General features: G+C 35.3%; 1 protein-coding gene across 2 annotated transcripts in view; it reads left to right on the forward strand.

Moving 5' to 3' along the window:
• The first annotated feature begins 13918 nt into the window (after positions 1-13918).
• LOC131427610 (sodium/hydrogen exchanger 3) overlaps positions 13919-24818 on the forward strand; it is a 238500-nt gene continuing 227600 nt past the window's right edge. For both annotated transcript variants that reach the window (XM_058590965.1, XM_058590962.1), the window contains exon 1: positions 13919-14263. The gene's annotated coding sequence lies outside the window, so the exon portion shown is untranslated. The remainder of the gene's footprint in view (positions 14264-24818) is intronic.

Below are 24818 nucleotides of genomic sequence, written 5' to 3' on the forward strand. Positions count from 1 at the left end.
TACACTCAATTGCACCGCATTTGTTCCGCCACTTGAATTGCAAGTGTAAGTTTCTTCGAATCTTATTCAAATGAAATCATGTTGAATTGTATTGATAGTACACTTAAATTCCACTCATCAAACAGCAAAGAAATTCCAAATGTATGACTTTTAGTATTCAATTCGCTTGGCACTTAGAGTCGAATTCTCATACAAGTGCATATGAACTGATGAAAAAGCTTAGAATCAAACGGATTCATACATAATTCTCATGTATAACGCATTTTCATAAGAGGTGCATAGCAATTTGAAATTGAAATGTCAACATTTAAATATAAGGTTCTTAAAAATATGCTGAATGTAATTTATTTATTTACATATGTTATACAATGTCTAATTTCCTTTTTCACCAGCTTACCTTGAAAGAATTGAACAATTTTGTTTAGCCATCTATGATTCCAGTAACTGAAAACACAAACATTTTATGAGTCATGCAGATAAAAAAAAATTAGAGGGTTGTATGCAAGACACGACCGATCACGATTACATTAAAAATGAAACAAGGTACCTAAGGTTCTAAGGTACTCATAATAAATACAAAAATAAAGATGATGGTGGATTCACTAAACAGTGACAAATTACAAACTTACTCTACTTTTAGTGTTTTTATTTTTCGCGAATGATTAAATTTACAACTAGATTCTTTCAGAACAATTGATTCTACTCTATTTTATGCCTTCAACAAATTTTTACATTTGAAAATTTTTGGAAAATATCCTTTAAATGAATGTCAATTGTGATGATTTCAAAGTTACTTAAAAGATCAATTTTGGATACGAACAAACACAAGATATAAATCTGGACAAATGAAACGATTTTATATCATAATAATTTTCAAGACAGAGAACGTACAAACTCAATCATTTTATAAACAGCGATTAGAAAAGATTTTAAATATTTTGATCGAAAAATGTGGATGTGAAAAATTGGAATAACCGTCAACCAATAAACTCAGTAATACTGTAGTCCTTCGTTAAAAAGACTTTATTTTTATGCGTTTAAATTTCTAAGCATAAATAAAGCGTACTTGAATTGTTAGTGAGTCTAGAACTTGAAATGTATTAAGAATAACACATTTTAAAAACGTGTCGATTTTTAGCAGTGTAGTTATTGATCTAATCCGTAAACCACATGAAACCGACTTTTTCAGCACACGATTTACTTGAAAAATTCTAGAAACTAACAGCAGAGCGATTCCAGAAATGCTTAGCAGATCATCAGACTCAACCTTCTCCGATTTGGATGAAACTTTGCACATGGCTTCAGTACGGCAAACCATAAGTTTGGAACCGATGGAGAGGTCAATCCGACTCACGACTGATTTTTAAAAAGGGTGTATGTATTTTAACATTTCACAAAAATTGCCTTTTTCAAATCGTTGTAATTCGGAAACCGTTAATTGTACAAAAATGGTGTTCAGGAAGAAGTTGTAGGGAATTGATTGGGCAATCTAAAAAATATTTACACTGAAAAAAATTGTTGATTACAAAATTACAAATTACAATTTTTAATTACAAAATAATCCGAAAAAGTTAAAGTTACACTTCATTTTTCAATAGGCACGGATGGGATAGCCATCAATCTGTAGGTTTTAATAACAGCTTTAAAATAAAAATTATAAAAAAAATATAACCCTGATTTTTTTTTATTTCACTTTTTACGGACTATTTTGTAATTATTGAGAAAAAATCAAAATTTTTTTCAGTGTATATATTTTTTAGAGTCTCCAATCGATTCCCTACAATTTCTTCCTGGGCGCCATTTTTGTACAATTAACGGTTTCCGAATTACAACGATTTGAAAAAGGCAATTTTTGTGAAATGCAAAAATACAAACGCCCTTTTTAAAAATCAGTCGTGAATCGGATTGACCTCTCCATCGGTTTCAAACTTATGGTTTGCCATACTTAAGTCATGTGCAAAGTTGCATCCAAATCGATTCTGATTTTGTCACTTTTTCGTCTACTCATTCCTGGAATTGTTCAGCAGTGAAAAAGTGACAAAATTAGTATCCATTTACGCCGATTTGGATGAAACTTTGTGGAAGTTTTTAGTATGACACAGAAAGAAATTATGAATTTTACAAGTGACATAATTCTACAAATGATACAATTCATAATTACTTAACTTCTCAAATAATGCAATATTCCATTCGTACAGATTTTGCAAGTCAGACTGTATGAATTTATATGCACGATTTGTCAGCCAAACAGATATGTGCTTCTGTGGTTCAGTCGACTAACTGGTGTGCTTTGTGATCTAACGTTTTTCGGTTCAGGTCGCGTTGTTGTTGTCGATCTTTTGATTGTTATTCCATTCGTTTTAAAGCCATGAAATTTTTTAAATCACACTATTTTTCATCTTCTTGAATATAAATTTGTGTAAAATATGACGCTCCATTTATGTGCATCTGATAAGATGTAAAACCAAAAGAATTTCTCGAACTGTTGACAAGCCACTTATTTCGGCTTGGATAGAGAGCACATTATTTGAGTCCAATATTGTAACTCGGAATCCGTTAATTATTCAAAAATGGTTAATTCTTCTAAGCAAATCAAACTCTGAAAAAAATTATTGAGTTTCATTATGAGGCCGTTTTCTTGCCTATGACGTAACTTGATTTTTATTTCAGTGATTTCTCTTTCCTAATATGCACTGGAAATATGCAGCCAAACAATTTCTGGATCAACACGTGTCATTTAGCTGATGCATAAATACAACACTTTTTTCACTGTAAATATTTTGAGGTTTGTGGCAAATAAAGTATTTTTGCGAGAAGTTTTGTCCAATATGAAGAAAACAGCAGCCGTAAGTCATCGTATTTTGGTGGAAGCGTACGGTTATCATGCTCTAGCTAAGCGAACGTGTCGGAAGTGGTTTGCACGAACCAAAGCGCCATCAAGAACTTGAAAAATCACTGGAAGTTCCGCAACCAGTCATTTGCCAAAGTTTAAAAGCAATGGGAATGCTCCGAAAGGTAGGTAATTGAGTGCCGTATGAATTAAAGCTAAGGGATGTAGAACTCCGTTTACTCACGTGCGTACAACTGCTTCAAAGGTACAAAAGAGAAAGTGTTTCGCATCAAATTGGGTCAATTACGATAACCCAGAACGTCGGGCACTTTATAGATACTCCGGCCATGCATTATCATCGACGGTCATTCAGAATATTAATGGATGGTTATGCTCTGTATATGGTGAAACCAGCTGATAGTGGTATATTTTGAGCTATTGCAATCGAATGAAAGGATCACGGGATAGGTCTATCGATGACAATTGAGGACAATAAATGAATTTCTGAATTGTGACTAAAGCGGTCGAATTTTTGAAAAGGGTATCCGTAAGATTCCAGTAAGATGGGGAAAAGTTGTGGCTAGCGATGGACAATGCTTTTAATATTGAATTTGTAGCCATTTTTAGTCAATGAAGTTTAAAAAAAAAACGACTTGAACCTATTTTTACCTCTAATAGAACTTTATTGAACCAAATTGATGTCATTTAATGATTAACTTTTAGTTAGGCTAGACCACCAGAATTCTATTTTAATAAAATTCTAAATTATATTAAGAGAATAATTTCGTGATTTAATATCGATTGCAGTTCACTCTCGTCACCGATAGCCTCTGACCATTATTTTACAAAGGTTTCAAAAGTTTTCGAATTTTTTTTTCCACTTTTCCTATTTTCACTTCAATTTTTCATTCGATGTTGCTCAGGTCCTTTTGTTTGAATAGGCCCACTATCTATACCCTTAACTCGCATAATACATGGTCAAAAATATGCAATATCATACTATACTGGTATTTCTTCTATTCGATTAATTGAACTAAAAATCCAATCTGGTTAAAATTATTTGGAAATTATATAGATATAATTATATAGGGATACGTAACACAATACTAAGTGAGAAAAATAAGGTTTCCTAGCCTTCCTAAAATTGGACCCAAACAATAAAAACTGAGTCGAATGGTATATAACACTATGGGTCTCCGAGGCTCCGTTCGAAAGTCTGTTTTTCCAGCAATTCTAATACCTTTCTATAGAGAAAGGCAAAAAGAATAAAACAATTAAGAAGTAACTTATCGAATTCCCCTTTGATATATTTGATTTTGATGATTCTAACAATTAATGTAATTTTCTAAACCAAACATGCTCCCAACCATTGACTTACTTTATTTCGATCGCTATAACTAGCATTCAAATTGCATTCTCACTGAACCTTGTGATGCATTTCCTCCACTTGTGTCAACATATAAATAAACCCACGTATCCGTGGACAACGTGTCAACATTTTTCCGTTTTCATTCCTGAGAATAGACATGCACTCATTGGCAAAATCGAAACTTTCCGAATTTTACTCATTTTTGTTTGTTTTGAATTTTTTCTATGAGTTTATGGGGTTCGCTTCGGGAAGAAACGTTTGTTGCTACTTAAGATTTCGCCATAATATCTTCCAAAAGATTTTAATTGCAATGGTAAATTACGCTGTAATGGTGGCTTCACCAGTAATGCTATCTTGAATTATAGCAAACAAAATCAACCTTCCTAGAAGACTGCCCTTGTGTACTCTCGTCAGTTTTATTCTAAAATAAATAATGTGATAATAATAGCTATTGACTTCATTTCAGTTCGTATGACTCATGTCACGTTACGATGCTGCACCACACTCCTAGGTCTAAAGAATCTGTGTTGGTTCATAGAAAAACTGCATGTTTTATGGATTGATTCACCATCAAGTATCGGTAGTAAATTTTTTCAAATAAACTATTTTCTCCTGGTTTAGGTTATATTTAATGTCTTCAAGCTTAAACTTTTCGTTTCAAAAGCATTCCCTACAAATTAAAGATTAAATCGATGCAATTGTGCACTGAATCCAGCAATGTCCAGCAATTCATTTGGTTATGGTGATGGTTGTAAAACTTGTTGTCGCTAAAGGAGCAATTCCAAAAATTACTTGACATAAACATAAAAGGTGATAAAACCAGAACTGACTTTCTCCAGTTCGGTTGAATATGGAGAGACCAAAAAGTCAATCTAGACTGATTTTTAATGAAATCGAATATATTTTTACATGCACATTAAAAAAAACGTTATAACTCTGAAATTCTTTATTGTACAAAAGGGCAATCTGGTTTAAATGGTCCAATTCAACCAGAGTTCTTTGGAATTTCATGTTTAAATATCTCGAGAACGCCTACCTCTAGGGAAAATGTCACTATGAGCAAACTTATTGCTTTCGATCCAATGTCGTTGAAGTCAAGTTTCGGTTTTTGCAACAGATTTACAATCAAAGTATTGAACAAATGTTGCCAGAAAATTTGTTTTTAAAATTTTCTTCCATCGATTAGTTTTCTTGAAAAAGCATTATACGGGACCGAGTGTCAATTGAAAAATGCCAAATTAGCCACGTAACCTTTTTCTTTCGTAATGATAACGATAATAAGGAGTGTATCGAAAATAAGCTATCCACCAATTTTTTTTTTCAAATTATGATAAAAAACGATACTTCATTCAAACTAAAAATTGATCCTCTATTGTACAAGGTTAAACTTGAGCATAATGAAAACCGGATGAAATTTAAGTTATTCCTTCACTAATTTTCGAACTTTTGATCGAACGCTCTTCATCAAGTTCCGGACAAGTATTGCATCGATTTTTTTGGACGCTTGAGAACTAATTTTTTTGAACTCTTGCATTTTCCCAGCTGCCTTACCAGTCTTCTTGAAGACCCTCTTCACGATTGCCCAGTAACGTTCGATGGGTCGAAGCTGAGGACAATTTGGTGGATTGATATTTTTCTCAACGAAATTTATACACTTTTCCACAAGCCAATTGAAAGTGGTTTTGGCATAGTGAGCGAGCGCTCAATCCGCCCAAAAACAGTGGAGGTGTACTATGCTTCTTATATAAAGGCAGTAATCTCTTCTGGAAACACTCAGATCGATAGATTTTTGCATTTATAGTTCCGGTAGTGTAAAAAATGGTTGACTTCAAACCACAGGAACATATTGCTTGCCATACCAGAACCTTTCTACCGAATTTCTCCACTTGAATCGATTTGTCCGCATCGCTCACATCCTCCCCAACGACGACAGTAAAGTATTGTGGAACTGGAAGGGTTTTTAAGTCCTCCTTTACATAAGTCTCATCGTCCATCAAAACGCATGCATCCGGATACTGTAAAAAACGCGAATACAATTTCCGGGCCCTTGTTGCTGCTCGTTTTTTCTGTTCTACACTTTGTTTCGAGATTTTCTGCTCCTTGTAGGTCTTTAGGTGATTTCGCCTCTTGATACGCTGGATCATTCCGACACTTGTCCTACTTTTTTGTCCAAATCACGTATTGACATTAATTTGTTCTTTGTGATTAGAGATACCACTTTCTGGTCCAGTTTCGGGTTGGAAGAACCTGGTTTTCTGCATCTTCCTGGTAGCTCATCCTAAGAATAGTGTTCCCCAAACTTATTAATGATGGTTTTAACACTGGCATGCTGAATTCCAAACCGCTTCGCCAATTTTCGCATAGTAATACCCTTCTCACTAAGCCATGTGTCCAGAACCTTAATTTTCACTTCCTTTTCAATACGCGACATTTTGAAAACGCAGAATATCAATCGCATAAACAAGTAAACAAACGAAAGTTGACAGCCAAATGCACAGCATGCTGTGATCTGAGCATAAAAACTATCACAAATACACGCGTACAACACAAATGTATGTGGATAGCTTATTTTCGATACACTCTTTAACTTCTTTGTTGATGGATTGATATAGTTTACCAACCAACCAATTCGGAAACATTTAACTTAAACATCTATGGCAACGTCGTTGCATTATTTCAATAGCATCTCATTCAAAATTGGTTAGAATCAACCTATCTTTTCACGAACCAATTACAGCAGGCCTCTCGCACGGCGAACGGTTCCGATCGTTGCTTCACACCTCGAATTTTATTCAGTAGCAATTTTGCTTCGATCGGTGTTGGCGGAGATTTTCATAAAAAATTGTGTTAATCTATATAAAAAAAATCTGTATTTTTCTGTATTCAGAAAAGTAAAGAGAATTGTAAAGTAATTCCGACAGATTTTCCTTTTAGAATAAGAAAATTCAATGAATTTTTTTTCGTTCATATTATCGTATTTCACGCTTACGGGAAAACATAACGCCGAAATAAAATAATTGTAAATTTTCAACAGCATTAATAAAATTATCAGAATCAATAAAATTTTAATTTTAATTACGTGTACTTACAAAGTTTCAAAATTTTTGCTTCATACGTTAACATTGCTCAATGTTGTACCACGCTCTTAGTCTAACAATAAAGTTTCATAAAGCGATGATTTTCATGAATATCAGTTCAAATTTGTTAAAGTTTTACATAATAATATAAATTCAATTTTTTGCTGATCATCAATTATCTAAACAGTTTTGAAAACATTGTCAGATTAATTTGTGATTTGTCTATGAATTACCAAGCTTGCATCTTGTCACTGCTATCCAATCTATTAAAACAGCTCAGATGAAAAATTTAAATTTTTGCTTGCCTAATTTTATTAAAATGTGTGTAAATCTCTATTAAGTTTTTAAAACCTGAATAAAATATGTATTCTCTGGTGATAAGGAGTGTTAAAGGAGCATTCCTGGTAGGTATAAATTTGTCATTTCCCCAGCACCCTCGTGTATATAAATTGACACAAATCTTCTTTTATATTCCTTATCACCCATCACTAGCTTCCCCAAAGATATCAGGTGTACAACTTTACTTCCGCCGTTTTCTTCCAAAATTAAAAGCTTCATTGCGAAAAAGTGCTTACAGATGTATTATTCAAAGTATTGTCCGTCGCTAGAGACAACTTTCTCTCATCTTTCCGGCAATTTTCGGATTCCAGCTCGAAAAAAGGAGTCCTCTTTTGACGCTATCCATGAAGCAATCCATTTTACAAACTCTTCGAAGGATTGAAAATGTTGATCTGCTAGGCCGTGTGCCATCAAACGGAATAGGTGGAAGTCAGAAGGGGCGACATCTGGGGAATACGGCGTGTGGGACAAGACTTTCCATTTCAGTGTTTCCAGGTACTTTTTACCACTTTTGCGACGTGAGGCCGAGCATTGTCGTGTTGAGGGATGACTTTGTCATGTCGTTCTTGATATTGTGGCCGCTTTTCTTTAGGGCGTGACTAAGGCGCATCAGTTGCGTTCGGTAGCGATCTCATGTGATGGTTTCACCCGGTTTTAAGAGCTCGTAGTAAATCACACCGAGCTGATCCCACCAAAATACAAATCAAAACCTTAGCGCCGTGAATATTCGGTTTTACCTTCGACGAAGTAGCATGCCCGGGCTTTCCCCATGATTTTCTGCGCTTGGGATTATCGTATCGAACCACCGGTTACGATTCGATGTAAAAACCCCTTGAGATTTTGTCTTTGAAGCAGTTGCTCACATACAAATAGACGGCGCTCGATGTCCCTCGGTTTCAACTCGTACGGCACCCAGTTTCCTTTTTTCTGAATCATACCCAGGGCCTTGAGACGTTTTGAAATGGCTTGCTGACTCACTCCCAACGATTTGGCAAGCTTTTCTTGGGTTTGGCACGAATCTTCATCAAGCAATGCTTCTAGTTGTTCATCTGCGAAGGTTTTTTCTCTTTCGCCACCATGTTCGTCTTCGACATCGAAATCACCATTTTTAAAACGTTGAAACCACTCCCGACACGTTCTTTTACTCAGAGCAGCATCACCGTTAGTTTCTGAGAGCATTCGATGCGCTTCAGCTGCATTTTTTTTCGAATTGTAACAGAAAAGTAAAATTTCCCGTAAATGGCGAGAATTGGGCACATAAACACACATTTTTGAGCGTGAATAATACGAAAACAAGAACAACTGCCACTGAAACGGCGATGACAATTCGTTAGGCACTGTACACTCTCACTTTCAATGCATTATCATCTATGTATTATGACCAGCCTCAGCCAGTACAGCCACCTATCGGAAACCGGCGGAAGCAAAGTTGTATACCTGATACAAAATTGGCAATTTTCCATGATTTCAAAAGTCTCATTGACACGCGTTATCTTTAGTTATAAATTCCTGTAGACTTTCTGTTGTCACTAATTTTCACTCCCCTCATCGGGGGATCAACGATTTTAGATGTAAACCAATGCTCTTAAACTCATTCCTGATCTTGTTCGTATGTGATTTTCTTTCACAATGCTTATTGCTAAATAAATCGTCCAGTGATTTGGTTCCATAGGCATTATTATTACTGATAGTAGCTCATAGTCACTACCGATTTTGTGTGACGGGAGATATCGAAGTGATTCAAGGATAACATCTTAAAAGGGTCAGATTAGCAGTGATTTTTATTGGGAAAGATCACAAGCGATCAGCTTCGACAGTTATTACGATTTGATGATTTTTTGATCTCGATTTTCCCTGTCCTGTTTCTTTGGAAGATTAGTTTGAATATTTGTGAAAACCGAAACCTGATAACAACTAGCTGTTCGAAATATTAATACAACGACGAATTCTTACAGTCGCTTGTTCCCTGAAGAAACATTTTGGGTTCCGAAAAGAATAATCTATCTGTACCAAGAATCTAACTGTATTTAAATTTATGTCAATCTCTGAAACACAAATAATCCAAAGTTTGTATTATTAGGTTAAAGATAGCTATGAATGATGGAAATCTGTTTTAATCCCGCTGGTCGTATTATAATGCCTTTCTCATATCACTTTTATTCTCCTATATAATACTGCAGTAGTCTTCACAATACTTCTCTTTGACTCTTAAAGGAAAAAAAGTGTATATTTGGGCCTCAAGTAGCACTAAGTTTAAATAAGATAAGATTGATTTAATTTAATTTTTTTTAAATATCGCGTATTTGAAGTCGAATGATGAAAATCTTTGGTTTATTTATTTGGTAAACCATATTATGGATTCTCCTATGGCGATTTGAATTTTGGAAAAAAAGTATTGGTAGCAATTTAGCAAATCGTTTATAGGACTATTAATGGTTTACTTAGTTACAAATTCCCTATATTGAGGTATCTAATGAAAACATACTCTGAAATTGACATTTTTACTCTAAGCACCCTACCTCCGAAACCAGGGGATTGATCCGAATGAAAATTGGAACATTCTTATAGCATCGTGAGACTTCTCAGTTGAATCTAAGATGGTGAGGATCGACTCAACCATCTTCGAGAAAACTACGGAAACGGAAGTCGGATTCAAATGAAATTCAGGAACTTTGTATGGGACTACAAGATCTTCAATCTCAGGATCAGAGCTAATAAAAGTCATTTTCATTGATTCAAAATAGACGAAAATAATGAGAAATTAATGTCACTCTCAGCTTCGCTTGCAAACTATGAGAAAGAAATTCATGTCCAGTCAATGACATAAGCGGAACAGTAGTTTCAAAATTGTGTTCTTTCTATCATTTGCCCTTTCAGTCATTTGTTATTTTCAGTGAAAATCCCATAGTATGAAGTGTCGGTGTTCAACCGATGCTATGAGAATCGAAAATGACAGAAAAAGGTTTCACAATTACTTTTACCTGTTGGTGCTCGAATTTGTAGTAGTTTTGGTTTCCAAATAGGTTCTGGGATGTAATTACCTCGATTTGTCATGTTTTAGTCTTTCTTTATAGCCAAGTGTCATAGATTTTCAATACATCGACGAAAGATTGAGAATTGAAATTCTGCTGATGCTTCCTGCAGACGTTAGTTTGGTTTCGTCTAGTCATAAAGCAAAGAGTGACGTTGGCAATAATACAATCTATTTTTTTCAATGAGAAACGATGTCGGTCATTTACGTATGGGACGAAAAAATATTGAAAATGAGGATATTGAAATAGTTGCTTTAATTGAGATGCGTGACAATTTTGAGCTCTACTCAGGATCTATTTGAATCCGAATTTGTGAAAATCGATTCAGCCATCTCTGAGAAAATCGAGTGACAGTATTTGTCACACACAGACATTTGCTCAGTTCGTCGAACCGAGTCGAATGGTATATGGCATTCCACCCTCCGAGCCTCGGTTCAAAAGTCGGGTATCACAGTGATTCTATATGAAAAAGGCAAGAAGAAAAAATGATGCTTTGGTGGCACTAAATTCGACATTTTCAAAATTAGAACACAATATTTATACATACACAAAAAATTACAAGCGCATTAAAATGAATTGATAAATTTTAAAAGAATTTTCCTTCCGTTAAATTTTTTCGCATAGATGATTGATTGAATAGGTTTCAACAATCTCGGGCTCGACTTATTGAGTCATTAATCCAGTTCGAAGGTCAAAAAGCAGATACTTTCGGATCCAGAGAGAGAATTGTGAAAGTGATCGACATGCCGACCTATTTTATCCTCTCTATTTTCTCCGACATGGTTGAATCGATTTCAATAATATTATGCTACTGTTAGGTCATTGATCATATTTGATTGGGAAAATGGCGGATACTTTCGGCTACGGAGATATGAACAAAGATGTGATGTAACCGACAAACTGCATTCAATTTGATTGGAGAAGTAGTCATTGTCAGTAGACCGCTCCAATCAAACCGATTTCGGCTATTCTGGTTCCCAGTTACCGATTCCGGAAGCGCCGGAAATAGTGATCATATATTCCAAAATGAAACTCTCTCATTTTTCTCAGAGATGGCTTGGCCGATTTTCCCCCACTTAGGTTCAAATGAAAAGTTTTGTGAATCCATACGGAATTCCTGAATTTCTTCCGACTCTCGGTTCTGGAATTCCACGATGATAAGTGTATAAAATTACATGCTGTCGTTTAAATCGCTTAAAATCTCAGACATGGCCAAACCCATACAGAGTAAAATTGGAAAAAGAAAAGCCTAACCCAGACAGAATAAGATTGGAAATGTGCAAATTTTACAAGGAATTTAAACGATCTTTGTGTTCATACCGTGTAAAATTTCTTAAATTTCTTATAAACGGAGATTGTTATTTTTTCTTCCAAAAATCTCTTTCAAACGAGATGTGGTAAACTATATGAAATCAATTCTCGTACCTAATTTTGGAACTTTTTAGGACATGTATATTCTAGTTACTATAGCAGTTATGCGAAATCTTAAAATCTAGGTTAACTTTCCAAACTTAAAAGCATTGCAATGTGCTTCTTCAGTATTATTTAGCATTTCAGAATAATACTGACATTTTATATACCGGGATTCAAAATATAACAATAAACAACTGGAAAAAAATGAAAGAAAATTATTATGTTAATGTTTTCAGTTTGGGTGTAAGTTTCCCATCTCGCAATGTATGACGGGATTTTAACGCCTTCAGTTATACTTTTGACAGTAGAACACCGACGTATATGTTTCAGAAAAAGAAGGCACGCTATTGGAACGAAGGGTCATAGCGAGAAACTTTGTAAATTGAATTAAACCCCGATATACTTTGAAGTGTTTCAAATAGTATCGTCGAAATGTTGTGAATTAAAATAAATATGTAGAGCTGCAAGATTGATTTTCTACTATGTATACCAAAACATTAATGAACAAGAAATATTTGAATCTACTTTTTGCCTCAACCGTTACGGAACATTATTTTGAATATGCTGATTAGGTTCTTTTTTTTTTATCAGTACCCAGTAATTCTTCTACGTCCACCTAATCGTTGAACATTTGGAACGATTTGGGAAGAATTTTACTACACTTCGTAGTGCGCAGATATTGATGGTTCTATGGAAAAATGAGTTTGAGAATTCGTAGGAGACATTTGGGATCTTATTATCCACCCACACGTGTGGCGGAAATTACGAAAATGTTGAGAATTTTTTTCTCACTACTGGTCAATCGCATCTCGGTTCAGAAAAGTAACCATGACTGAAGACGTTTTTCGTTATCTCTCAATTAATTGATTTCGTTCTCGTCTGTGTCAGTTATTGTTTAGTCAATAAATTTTAAAGTGATAGAAAATGCATGTACTAGTTGTTGTGATTGAATCAATAGAACTCGTGATAGTGCTATACTGCCATTATATGTAAGGACATTCTAAAATATACATATTAGATACTCTAACATGGGTACTATCATAAAATGCATTTCTGTATCCATTCAGAAAATATTAACAATTTCCGATAGCACTATTACCTGAATTATCAATTAGTTACTTATCTCGATACAATCGATTGCGTCCATAAATGGGCTCACGTTGTAAGCGTTCAAAACAAACCGGTTGTACCCAATCCAAGTTGATTATTTGAAACAAGTGATCAGTTTGGGGCCTTTCTCATGTCTTTATCACAATGGCAATATTATAATGGTCTTTAGACGTTCTGCGCATTATAATGTTGACTTACTTTCTATTATGTATGTTAAGGTCAGCCAAACTGAGCCACTTGTAAATACACAACGCTAAGTTAGGATAACTTTTCATTCGATGCGGAACTTAGCCTTCTGTTTCAACACACTTTGATTCGTATGTATGTCAGGACAGTTGCATGGCTAGTGCAACGATATTGCTGACACTATAAACCCAAACCAAATCTGGACTCGAAGACACGGCACTTCAAATCGTCCAAACAATGTTCCAGTTTTGATACGTAATTCGTCATCAGGCAGCCCTGTTAGATAGCAACGTAGACGTTTAATTAACTGATAAAATGTTCATTTTTTCTGTGTTTTTTTCCTTCTCGCGAGGAGTCCGACAGGGAAGGTCTTGCTTGAACAGTTGGTCGGCAGACACATTACACCGCGGTCGATGCTTAACAGTGTGACTTGACCGGATGAACAAGTTCGGCGGAAATAGATTGTATGAAGGTTTTTTGTTGATTCAAGATGCGTATCTGGTGTAATGCGTTTTTTAAAGGATTGATTTTGTGCTGAACACCTTATTGGACTAAATCCAAACTAATCGGCGATAATATCAGCAATTTGACAACTGTTGTCACCTCTAGCCGTTCTGTTCCTAGATATCTCAGCACCAATGATTACGTTATATAAAAGTGATTTATTGTAGTGAGGCCTTCTATCTCTATTAAATACGCAGGTTCAAAGGAAAAATTGGTGTCACTTCTGAAGAAGTTGTGTACTCTTTTCACACTAAATTATTGCAGTGAATCTCACCCAATCCGTTGATTGCAGACCGTGCAACCTGCAAAAACTTTTATGATATGTTTTTTTTTTGTAAACGGGTACTATCAATACTACATTGTTGTTATTAGTTCAATTTTTGTTTAGGAATTGATTTTTAAGGTAAGAAGTATTTGAAACATAGATGTTGCACGCAAAAACAGCAAACTTTATTTCCGATTATTCGGAAAAATACGTTTAATGTTAGAAGCGCAACTCTCATTTCCCGAAATCATACCGCTTCTCGAAGTGATTTCATGTTTTACTGTGATCTTTTCATCCGATAGAGATGCCTTTCGAGACACTCATGCCTCTTCGAAACCCTAGCACAGACTTCAGTCTGTTATCGGATAATCATTCTGTTCTCTGGCATAAATAATGGATTCAACCAAACATGTACTCGAAGTGCGCTTGCGTTCGTCTTTCTAGTCCTAAATAAGTATGTGCGGGATCTAGCGACAGGATATCTTTCTCATCTTCAGAATCTTGTTTAACTAAGGCATGCTCGTGCACTTTCTCTTTTCGATCGTCCAGTACAATTTTATGTATTATTATTATAATTCTCATTCATTTTACCCCGGTTTCATCCTCCATTTTATGGGGTTTTGACTCTGTTGACCATCACTATATTTCCCAAACTTTTTTTTCGTTTCTGTTTCTGATTTCGTGAGGAACCAGGGCTCCACAGCACCCCCCGTCCCCCCTCGGGGTACGTTGTTGTCGGTTACATTTTGAATATCAAAACATTTGAATCATGTGAAATAACATTTCAATTTACTCAATACTCTCATATGAAGAAAAGAAGTACTGATTCCTTCATGGATATAATAAAACAATTAATTCATTTGAATAATACTTATGCTCATCTTCCTTCAAAATTAGATACAAGTTTTCGTTTCGATTAAATATGTTATCGTGCTAATTTTGATCAGTGTATTCCATGTCGTTATAAAATCATTTCCAATCACTTCATAATACAGAGGCTTTAAAATGTAAAAATTGGGATACCAAAACCCTTGTAACGTTTTTAAACACCTATAACTTACAAAAAGTATTACATATAACACTTTCTAACAAACAAAACTTATACACGAGTAACGAATGTAACGCCTCGTAACACTTGTACCTTTTTACAATGTAACTCATGTAACATTTTCTAAAACCTAAAACTTCAAAAAAGTTACGCATGTAACGATTTATAACGCCTATAATTTACAAAAGAGTAATGCATGTAAAACTTCGTAACGTCTAAAACTCTTTTAAAGTAACCAATGTAACACTTTGTAATGTCTGTAACTAACACAAAATAACGCTTCGTTACGCATAAAATTTACTTAAAAGTAACTCCTATAACTTTACAAAAAGTGATGCATGTAAAGCTTCGTAACGTCTATAATTTACTAAAAGTAACACATGTAACGCCTCATAACATCTTTGACTTACGACAAAGTATCGCTTCGTAATGCTTCGTAACGCCTATAATTTATTGAAAAGTGCGCATGTAACGCTTCTAAATTTACAAAAAGTAACGCATGTAACGCTTTGAAGTGCATACAAGTTACAAAAAAGTAACGTTTCGTAATATCTCTAACTTTAAAAAAATAACGCATGTAAAATTTCGTAACGCGTATACCTTACTAAAAAGTAATGTATGTAACACTTCGTAACATCTGTAATTTACTAAAAAGTAACGCTTGCAACTTATAAACGAGTAACGCTTGTAATGCTTCGTAACGTCAAAACTCACAAAAAAGTAACGCAGGTAACGCTTCTTAACGCCTATAACTCACGAAAAATTAACACAAGTAACGTTTTGTAACGTTTATAACTTATAAAAAGTAACGCATGCAACGCTTCGTAACGACTATAACGTATAAGAAAGTAACACATGTAACGCGTCGTAACATCTATAACTTACTAAAAAGTATGGCATATAACGCTTCATAACGCCTATAACTTACAGAAAACTAACGCTAACTTGCTAAAAAGTAATACCTATAACATACAACAAAAATAACGCAAGTAACGCTTCGTAACGCCTAATACTCATAAAAAAGTAACGCATGTAATGCTTCGTAACGTTTAAAACTTACAAAAAAGTAACGCATGTAACGCCTCGTAACTCCTATAACTTACAAAAAAGAAACGCCAATAAATTACAAAAAAGCAACACAAGTAACACAAATAACCCTAGCACAAAATTTGGCTAACCCCTAAATGAACACAAATAACGCCTATAATTTACAAAAATGTAACGTATGTAATACTTCATAACGTTTAAAACTTACTAAAAAGTAACGCATGAAACCCTTCGCAACGCCTATAACTTACAAAAAAGTAACGCTTCGTAACACCTATAACTTACAAAAGAGCGACGTATATAACACTTCGTAACACCTATAAATTCTTTAAAAGTAACACGTCGTAACTCGTTTACCGCAAGAATCTAACCCTCATAACGGTTTTCAACACTCATAGTTTCCACAAAATAACTCATATAATTTATAACCCTCAATTTAAGAAAATTATCGTATGCAACGCTTAACTTGAATCTAACATCTCACATTAATATCGAGTGAAACGCTCCGTCAAATGGAACATTTTTCCATATTGGGGACGGGTATAGCGTAATGGGTAAGTCGATGCCTTTCCCGCAACCCGCCTGGGTTCGACACCCTACCCCGCATATAGGGTCAAAAAGTTTTTCTAGCCCGAAGAGGCGAATGACCTTAAGGTTAAAACCTCTATAATCGGAGTAAAAAAAATATCCATTGTGCCTTCACTCAGGCGTTAACTCAGATAGGCCTCAAAAAACTTCGTAACGTATATAGCTTAAAAAACTAAACTACTATTTTATGTATTATTTTTATTGTCACCTATTTTACCCCGGTTTCATCCTCCATTTTATGTGGTTTTGACTCTGTTCTGCTTCGTAGGGCCTGCCACTGCCCGCTTTATCGGCAGCAGTGGAGTTCTGACCATCACGTTATTCTCAAAACCTCTATCTCACAAATGTTTGGGGTTCTCACGGTGTAATCTACATGATCAACAGCCCCATGATGTTTCTCAAACTTTTCGTTTCTGTTTCTGATTTCGGGAGGGGCCAGGACCCGTCGATTGTTCAACTCATGCGGTTCGAATTTTGCTCGGCTTATATTGGCACTAAATTTCATCTTAATGCTCGTTCATATCAAACATTTTAGAAAACCTTATTTTGAGTTATTTGTGATTACCACATACTATTGAAAATTTTATCATGAACACTTTAGCCAAACCCTTGAATAACTCACATAAATTGCTTAAACATAACAAGAGATATTCACGATTAAGTTCTGCCTATTCTAGTAATTTTCCAGGAGTGAATTTTGGAAAAGCGCCTCATAGTAAAATAAGATGTATTCACGTTGAAAAATCTAAAGTGGTAAACCTCTTCAATGGAATATTTGTTCTGAGACCGAATGAACGAAGATTTTACAACGTTTGTGACCTCCTATCCATCCCCGAAGACTCGATTTAATCGATAAACCATTCAGCATGTTTTGTAAGTAAGATTCTACAATCGAAGATTATCAATATTACATGAAGCACGGAGGATTTCCCCGTATAAAATAGGTTCATTTGATGATTTTAAATTTTCCTTTTTTTCGAGAAAAAATCGATCGATAAAGGATTTTCACATTTTAGACCATAGTTTGAGAAAGAGTTTTCAACTAATTGAATGAAAAAAGGAGTCAAAAGTATTTCTTTAGTAGTGCTATCAACTGTGACAATGGACATTTAACTTACGAACCAATTTGATTTTATCGTTCAATGTCTATGAAGTAGGTGTCGCCAATTCTGTAGAACTGAAACTAACAAGGACATCTTAACTAGCGCATTGGTATTGTATTACGGCACACCGTAGCCTGATAGCACGTTAGATTTCAGTTAATGGGACACGTTTTATTATTGCACTGATAAGACTGATATAATTATGAGAAATATTTACCTTGAAACGACGATCCGCGATCCTCGCCGAAGTGAGTTTGCAATCTTGGACTAGCTACGAAGGTGTTTGTTTTATATCTGGAAAATACCCAAACTTCTGAACACAGATAACCAGACTATCGTAAATTACTTAGTCTAGGTAAAATAATGGGATGAACTTGGGATCATAAACACAAGTAGGAGATGGTCATAAAAATGGAAGCTCTAAGATCGTTCGTGCGGAAAGGTTAATCATTCTATTTTTATCATATCTTATCATTGAATACAACTGGTTAGAACAGTATTCCATGTATGTTTGAATCTTCGGGTAATCTTGACTTTTTCGGAGAATCTTTGCCAATAACACATAAAACTTTTTTTCGTCAAATTTTTCGTTCACAAACTAGCTACAGCAATAAAGAGCAACTGCTTGATATTTTGAATTGATCGAAGCACTTTGAGACCTGTGTCGCACAAAAGCACTTTGGGACAGGGGTCGAACACAGTGTGTGTGTGTGTGTATGTGCGTATGTGTGTATGTAACGTTTTTTTTTTGCACTAACTTTTCTCGGAGATGGCTTAACCGATTTTCACAAACTTAGATTCAAATGAAAGGTCTTGTGGCCCCATACAAAATTCCTGAATATTATTTGGATCCGACTTCCGTTTCCGGAATTATGGGGTAAAATGTGCGAAAAATTGTGAAAATAAACGCATTAACTTTTCTCAGAGATGGTTGAACCGATTTTCACAAACTTAGGTTCAAATAAAAGATCTTGAGGTCCCATAAAAAATTCCTGAATTCTATTTGGATCCGACTTCCGGTTCGGGAGTTATGGGGTAAAATGTGCAAAAATAAAAAATGTGTTCTAACTTTTCTCATAGATGGCGCGACCGATTTACACAAACTTAGATTCAAATGAAAGGTCCTGTGGTCCCATACGTAATACCTGAATTTCATGCGGATCCGACTTCTGGATCCGGAAATATATGGTAAAGGGGGCTAAAAATTGTATTTCGGTTATTCTTTCAAGAATCGCAGAGAATTTTTTTGAAGAATACCACAGTATTATATATGATAGTATGATTGATATGAGAAAGGCATCATTACACCACTAGGTGGATTAAAACAGGTTTTTTATTTGAAACATTCACCTCTTTCGGTGCAACATGGACTCCATTCGCTTTATACCATTCCAACACATCTTTGGTAAGATGCCAAATCAGACCAGAATAGCGAGGGAGCGTCATGGCTGCGTAGAAATGGTAGACATCGCTTTTTTAGGAATTCTTCACGGTATATTTCCTTGTTAGCCATTTCGGTAGTGATGAGTTTTGGCTTGATCGACCAGAGCGGAATACCGCCTGCCTTTTTGTGGAACTTGGCCTTGTGCCTTGTTCTTCGTTCTAAAAAGCTCCTCTACCTCATTCTAAGATAGCCGAACATTCGCAATACAACTTGTAAGCCCAGTTGTCGTATGTTCGAGCCCCGACCTGGACCCCCACCAAGTTTTCTTACTGACAGATCCGGATTTTCGTTGCGACGGCACACATTTGTTTTCGCACTTGCTCTTCTTTCGACGCCATCTTCGATCTGAAAGCCTGTAGTATCACCAAAAATTGATTTTACACTACGGTAGTGATGATGACTACGTTCATCAGTCTGCGAAATATTCCACGTGTTGATGAAATGTTTCTAGAGATATATGTATTTAGGGGTATCCAGATATTGTCGCGAACAGGTCTTACAAGCATGAAAGATGTTCGGTAACTTAAATATGACAAATTACCAAGATTTTCGAAGCTTTTGGAAGGAAAAATTATCTAAACATCCGAATTTTTGATGTACAGCTATTTATTAGAATCAGATATGCTATATAAAGTAAAAATTTAAATTCTCATTTTTTATTATTAGGAAATGAATCGCAATCGAAAGACTATTGGTTTAGTATTATCGAAAAAATTTCAATTAAATGGCAATATTAAGTACTGTCACAGAAGAAATTCTTTACAAATTGACCGCTCTGATTCGAATGTAATTTCTCACAGCAATTTTTCCGATTTATCCGACTTCAAAAGTTTCAAAGTTTTCAAATCGCTATTTAGAATGACAATATGTACAACATCGGTACGTGAAACGTGAAAGAAGAAAACACAACACGAACGATGTTCTAATTCGTACACGCTATAAAGAAAAGGAAAGATCGATGGATTGATAAAATTTTCAGCTATTTTATGATAAGTGTGACCGAAAGAATAAAAGAATGTCAATGAATTGAAATTTATTTGGGAAAGTAAACATACATAGGAATCAGGCCCGTGCGCAGGGGGGGGTTTTGGGGGTTTTAACCCCCCCCATGAAGAATTTTTTTTAAAATTAAGTTTCATGAACAATGGAGTACTTATTATATTAGAGTGCAAATAACTTGACTCCCCCTCCGCTTCAATGATTTCTGCACACGAGCCTGTCAGAATTCGTTTTACATTATCAATATAGTGGATGAGCCGCCTTTTCGCCTTTTGGATACCCCCCTCTCCCCTTGAAACCCCCCCCATGGATGATTCCTGCGCACGGGCCTGATAGGAATTTCAACCTTCGCGATGTAAATGCAATTTTCACAGCTTGTAGTGCAGTTATACCGTGCAGGTGATGTAGTGGTGTCCATTATAATAATTATAATAATAATCCTACTACATGTTTTATGATGCTGATTCATCCTGTTTAGTTTGACTTACATATGGAAAAGTATGCTGTCAAACGAAACAACTTCGTCTATTCCGGTCATCTGAATCCGGTTCCGAAAGTATTGGAAATAGTGATAAAAAACTGCGAAATGGATCTCACTCACTTTTCTTCAAGTTGTTCAAATTGATTTCCACAAACTTATAAGATCAAAGGAAAAGTTTTTCAGTTTCATACGGAACCCCTAAAATTGTTGTGGATACTACTTTCGGTTCTACAGAGTAAACAAGATTTGTATATTTTGTTAGATTAAGTCCGAACAAACTTTCTTATTTTATTCAATGAACAGTTGTTTTTTGTAAATTCCACAGTAATATTTATGATGTTATGAGTAATATGAGGAAGGCATAACTACACCACTAGGAGGATTAAAACAAGTTTTATTCCTAACTCTTTATAACTTGTCAAGGGACTGATTGAAAGCTGTCAAAAATATTGTTCGTGGTTGCTTTGATAGAACAAAAACTGTAAAACATAATTTATCAGATTAAGAAGGCTATGATCCAAATACCGTTGAGCAACTTGACTCAGTTCCTTCAGAGAACTCATTCACAAAAATATATCTCGTGATTTGAACACACAAAAAATGTACAAAGCCTACTGTGATAAAAGTTCATTTCAACAAACTTTTTCTCTTAAGAGATGGAAAAACGATGTCTTCTACAAAGTTTTAGAACTTCTAATGAGAAAAAACTTTGCCGAAGAAGCTATAGGTCTAACGGAAAAGGTTTCGGATATATGAAGCATTTTCGTTTGAAACCCCTTAAAATCAATTTTTTCCACAGAACTTTTTTAGCGATTATTTTCAAAGTCTACTATTTTCGAAACAATTACTAAAATCGTAAAATTACACATTTTAGCTGAAGACTGTGTACGATTTGGCCTTTTTCTTAAAAAGTTATTTAACATTTTACTTTTATATACATTAACTTTAACTAGTTATAGGAAGCAGAGTCGCAGACCAAACGGCACATGATCAAAAAAGAACCGAAATTTTATTAAAAAACGTGTTTAATCCACCTAGCAGTGAGATGATACCTTTTTTTATCAATCCGCATGTGTTTTTTGTATGAATATTAAATTTTTAGGTTCCTTCTGAATCGACAACTGAATACCACTAAAACTGAAAAAAGTTAATTTTTTTTATCGACTATCCAAATCTGCTAACCCGATAAACCTGATTAATATATATATGGAATAGACATTTTTATACCAATCACCCTGTATCTCCGAAACCGGAAATTGGATCTGACTGAAGAGCAAGATATTTTATAGAATCTTGAAACTTTTCATTTGAATCTTAGATGATTCTTAGATTTCATTTGAATCTTAGATGATTCTTAGATTTCATTTGAATCTTAGATCGGTTCAGACATCTACGAGAAGAATGAGTTATACAATTTTGATTTCGTTTCACATATCATCCTGTAGTTCCGGAACCAAAGGTCAGAACCAAACATAATTCAGGAACTTTGTTTGGGAGCATACGAATTTTCGTATGAATCTGAATTTGTAGAAAAGAAATTTTCCGAGAAAATTGAGTGGAATTATTTGGGCACACGAATGGTTATGGATGTTATGTTCTTCCAGCATTTATTGCTGTAAGTAGTTTAAATCAATATAATTATGGAATTACTTTCAACTCGAAAATGCTGATATCATTTGGTTTACATATGTCATATTCGAACGATTATGTTGCCAAAAACGAGCCGTGCTAAAATCGGTCCGAAGCTAAATGTCATGAAAAAGGATGCTGTACACAGTCTTTTTGGTACTTAGATACAATTGTATGTAACAGTATAAAAAATCGTGTTTTCCGTTGCTCCCAAGCATTTTTCTTTGTCATACAGCGCTCAAAACTCCTACTGCCGGAATAGGGGGAAAAGTCGTTTACACAAACATTTCGATATCTCCGTTAAAACTGGACGGATTTTAACAATCTATGGCTTGTTGGATAGCAATTACCGTGCGGAATCTAAGTCTGAGAACATATTCTGTTTTAAAGGTCAATTGTGACAGATACTGTCAAAAAACTGACAATTTTGACATAAAACTTTGTATAACTCAAAAAGTAAGCATCCGATCTCAAAATCATTCAATAGCGTTTTGGGTGACGGGGAGACCTTTCATTTGCGACTAGTTTGATCAAAATCGGTCCAGCCATCTTTGAGATCTCGACCTCTTAGTTGACAACACACATACAGACACACACACATACACACACACAGACAATTGCTCAGTTCGTCGAGCTGAATCGATTGGTATATGTCATTCGGCCCTCCGGGCCTCGGAAAATTGTTCGAAAGTTTGAGCGAATTCTATACCTATTTTTTATATATATAAAAAAAGGTAAAACGCAAAATTTCAATTTTTAATAAATTTCTTTATTATCGCCTTCAAAGTACTCTCCTCCTGCGGCAATACATGCATGTCAACGCTTGATCCAATTTACCATACAAGTTTTATAAACCGCCGAAGGTATGGCCCGAAGTTCACGCAGCGAATTCTCTTTTATGGTCTCTATGGTCTCAAAACGCGTTCTCCGCAAAGGCAATTTGAGTCTGGGGAAGAGGAAAAAGTCACATGGGGCCATATCTGGAGAGTACGGTGCTTGGTTGATGATATTGGTTGAGTTTTTGGCCAAAAACTGCGACAAAACCAACGCTGTGTGAGCCGGCGCATTCAGCTTTTTGGCACCAACCGAGAAGCGACGCGTTTCAAATCCAAAACATCAGTTAAAATGTGTTCGGTTGATCCATAAGAGATACCCAACAACACAGCAATCTCTCTAATCGGTACAGAACGATTTTGCAACACGATTTGCTTCGCCGATTCAATGTTTTCTTCAGTAACAGATGTTGTTGGGCGGCCAGGGATCTCATCATGATCCAAGCTTGTACGACCACCTTTGAAACGTTCATACCACTCGTATGCCTGTGTTTTTCCTAGACACGATTCACCAAAGGCCTTTTCTAACATTTTCAACGTTTCGGAACACTTAAATCCATTTGCAACACAAAATATGATGCACGCACGTTGTTCTAAATTTTCATCCATTATAAAAATCGCCACACGAAATTTTTTCAACTTCTTTGTATAGACGCCAAACAAAAACTAATCGTACGATATGCGTCAAAATTTGACAGAATGTTTATAAAAGTGTTGCCAACGTTGAGAGAATAAAAGTTTACCGATTGGACAAGCGCGGGAATTTTAAAATGAAAATTCCGGTTCTTTTTTGATTATAAGGTACATATACTTTTTGGAATGCTTAGATCAAGCAATATAAAGTTCCGAAGTGCGTGACGTGATCCTTTTAAATTGTGTAAATAAGACAACGAAATAAAGACTGCTGTTTTGACCATTTTCTTAGAAAAAATGTACAAAAGTAAAATTGTTTATCTTCATATCACGCGTTTTTTTTTGCGATATCAACCTTTAGGCATCTACTTTTGCAAGAAATTGCAGTCGAGTTATGAAAAATAGAGCATTATTTTTAACACAAGATGAAAGAGAAAACTTTTCACTGTAGTTTACTATTACTTACTTATTTTGGAATTTCTCATCAAAGTGAATGTTGATATGTTGCTTGATGCTTTCTAGCCCCAATCCTATAACGTAAATAACGTGCAACCACCCCCGCATTTTATTGTAATATTATCATCGACCAAATACTCCAGTATTATATTATCAACCAAAAAGCAAATCCTTGGTATTACAATCCTGTAGTGGAGTTTGACTTTCTGTTTCAACAGACTTCGCATCCGATTCAGAGTGTACAGAACCAGTGCATGGCTGGTGCTACGATTCTACTGACACTACGAATCCTTCCAGGTCGGGGCTCGAACATACGACAACTGGTTTGTAAGACCAGCGCCCTATGCATTGAACCGTCAACCTGGGACAATCAACGAGCTCATCTGTTTTCTTAAAAATAATATGCAGTGCTGCTCTCACCAACATCTTCAG

This window comes from Malaya genurostris, chromosome 2 (genome assembly GCF_030247185.1).
Source record: "Malaya genurostris strain Urasoe2022 chromosome 2, Malgen_1.1, whole genome shotgun sequence".
Classification (NCBI taxonomy): domain Eukaryota; kingdom Metazoa; phylum Arthropoda; class Insecta; order Diptera; family Culicidae; genus Malaya; species Malaya genurostris.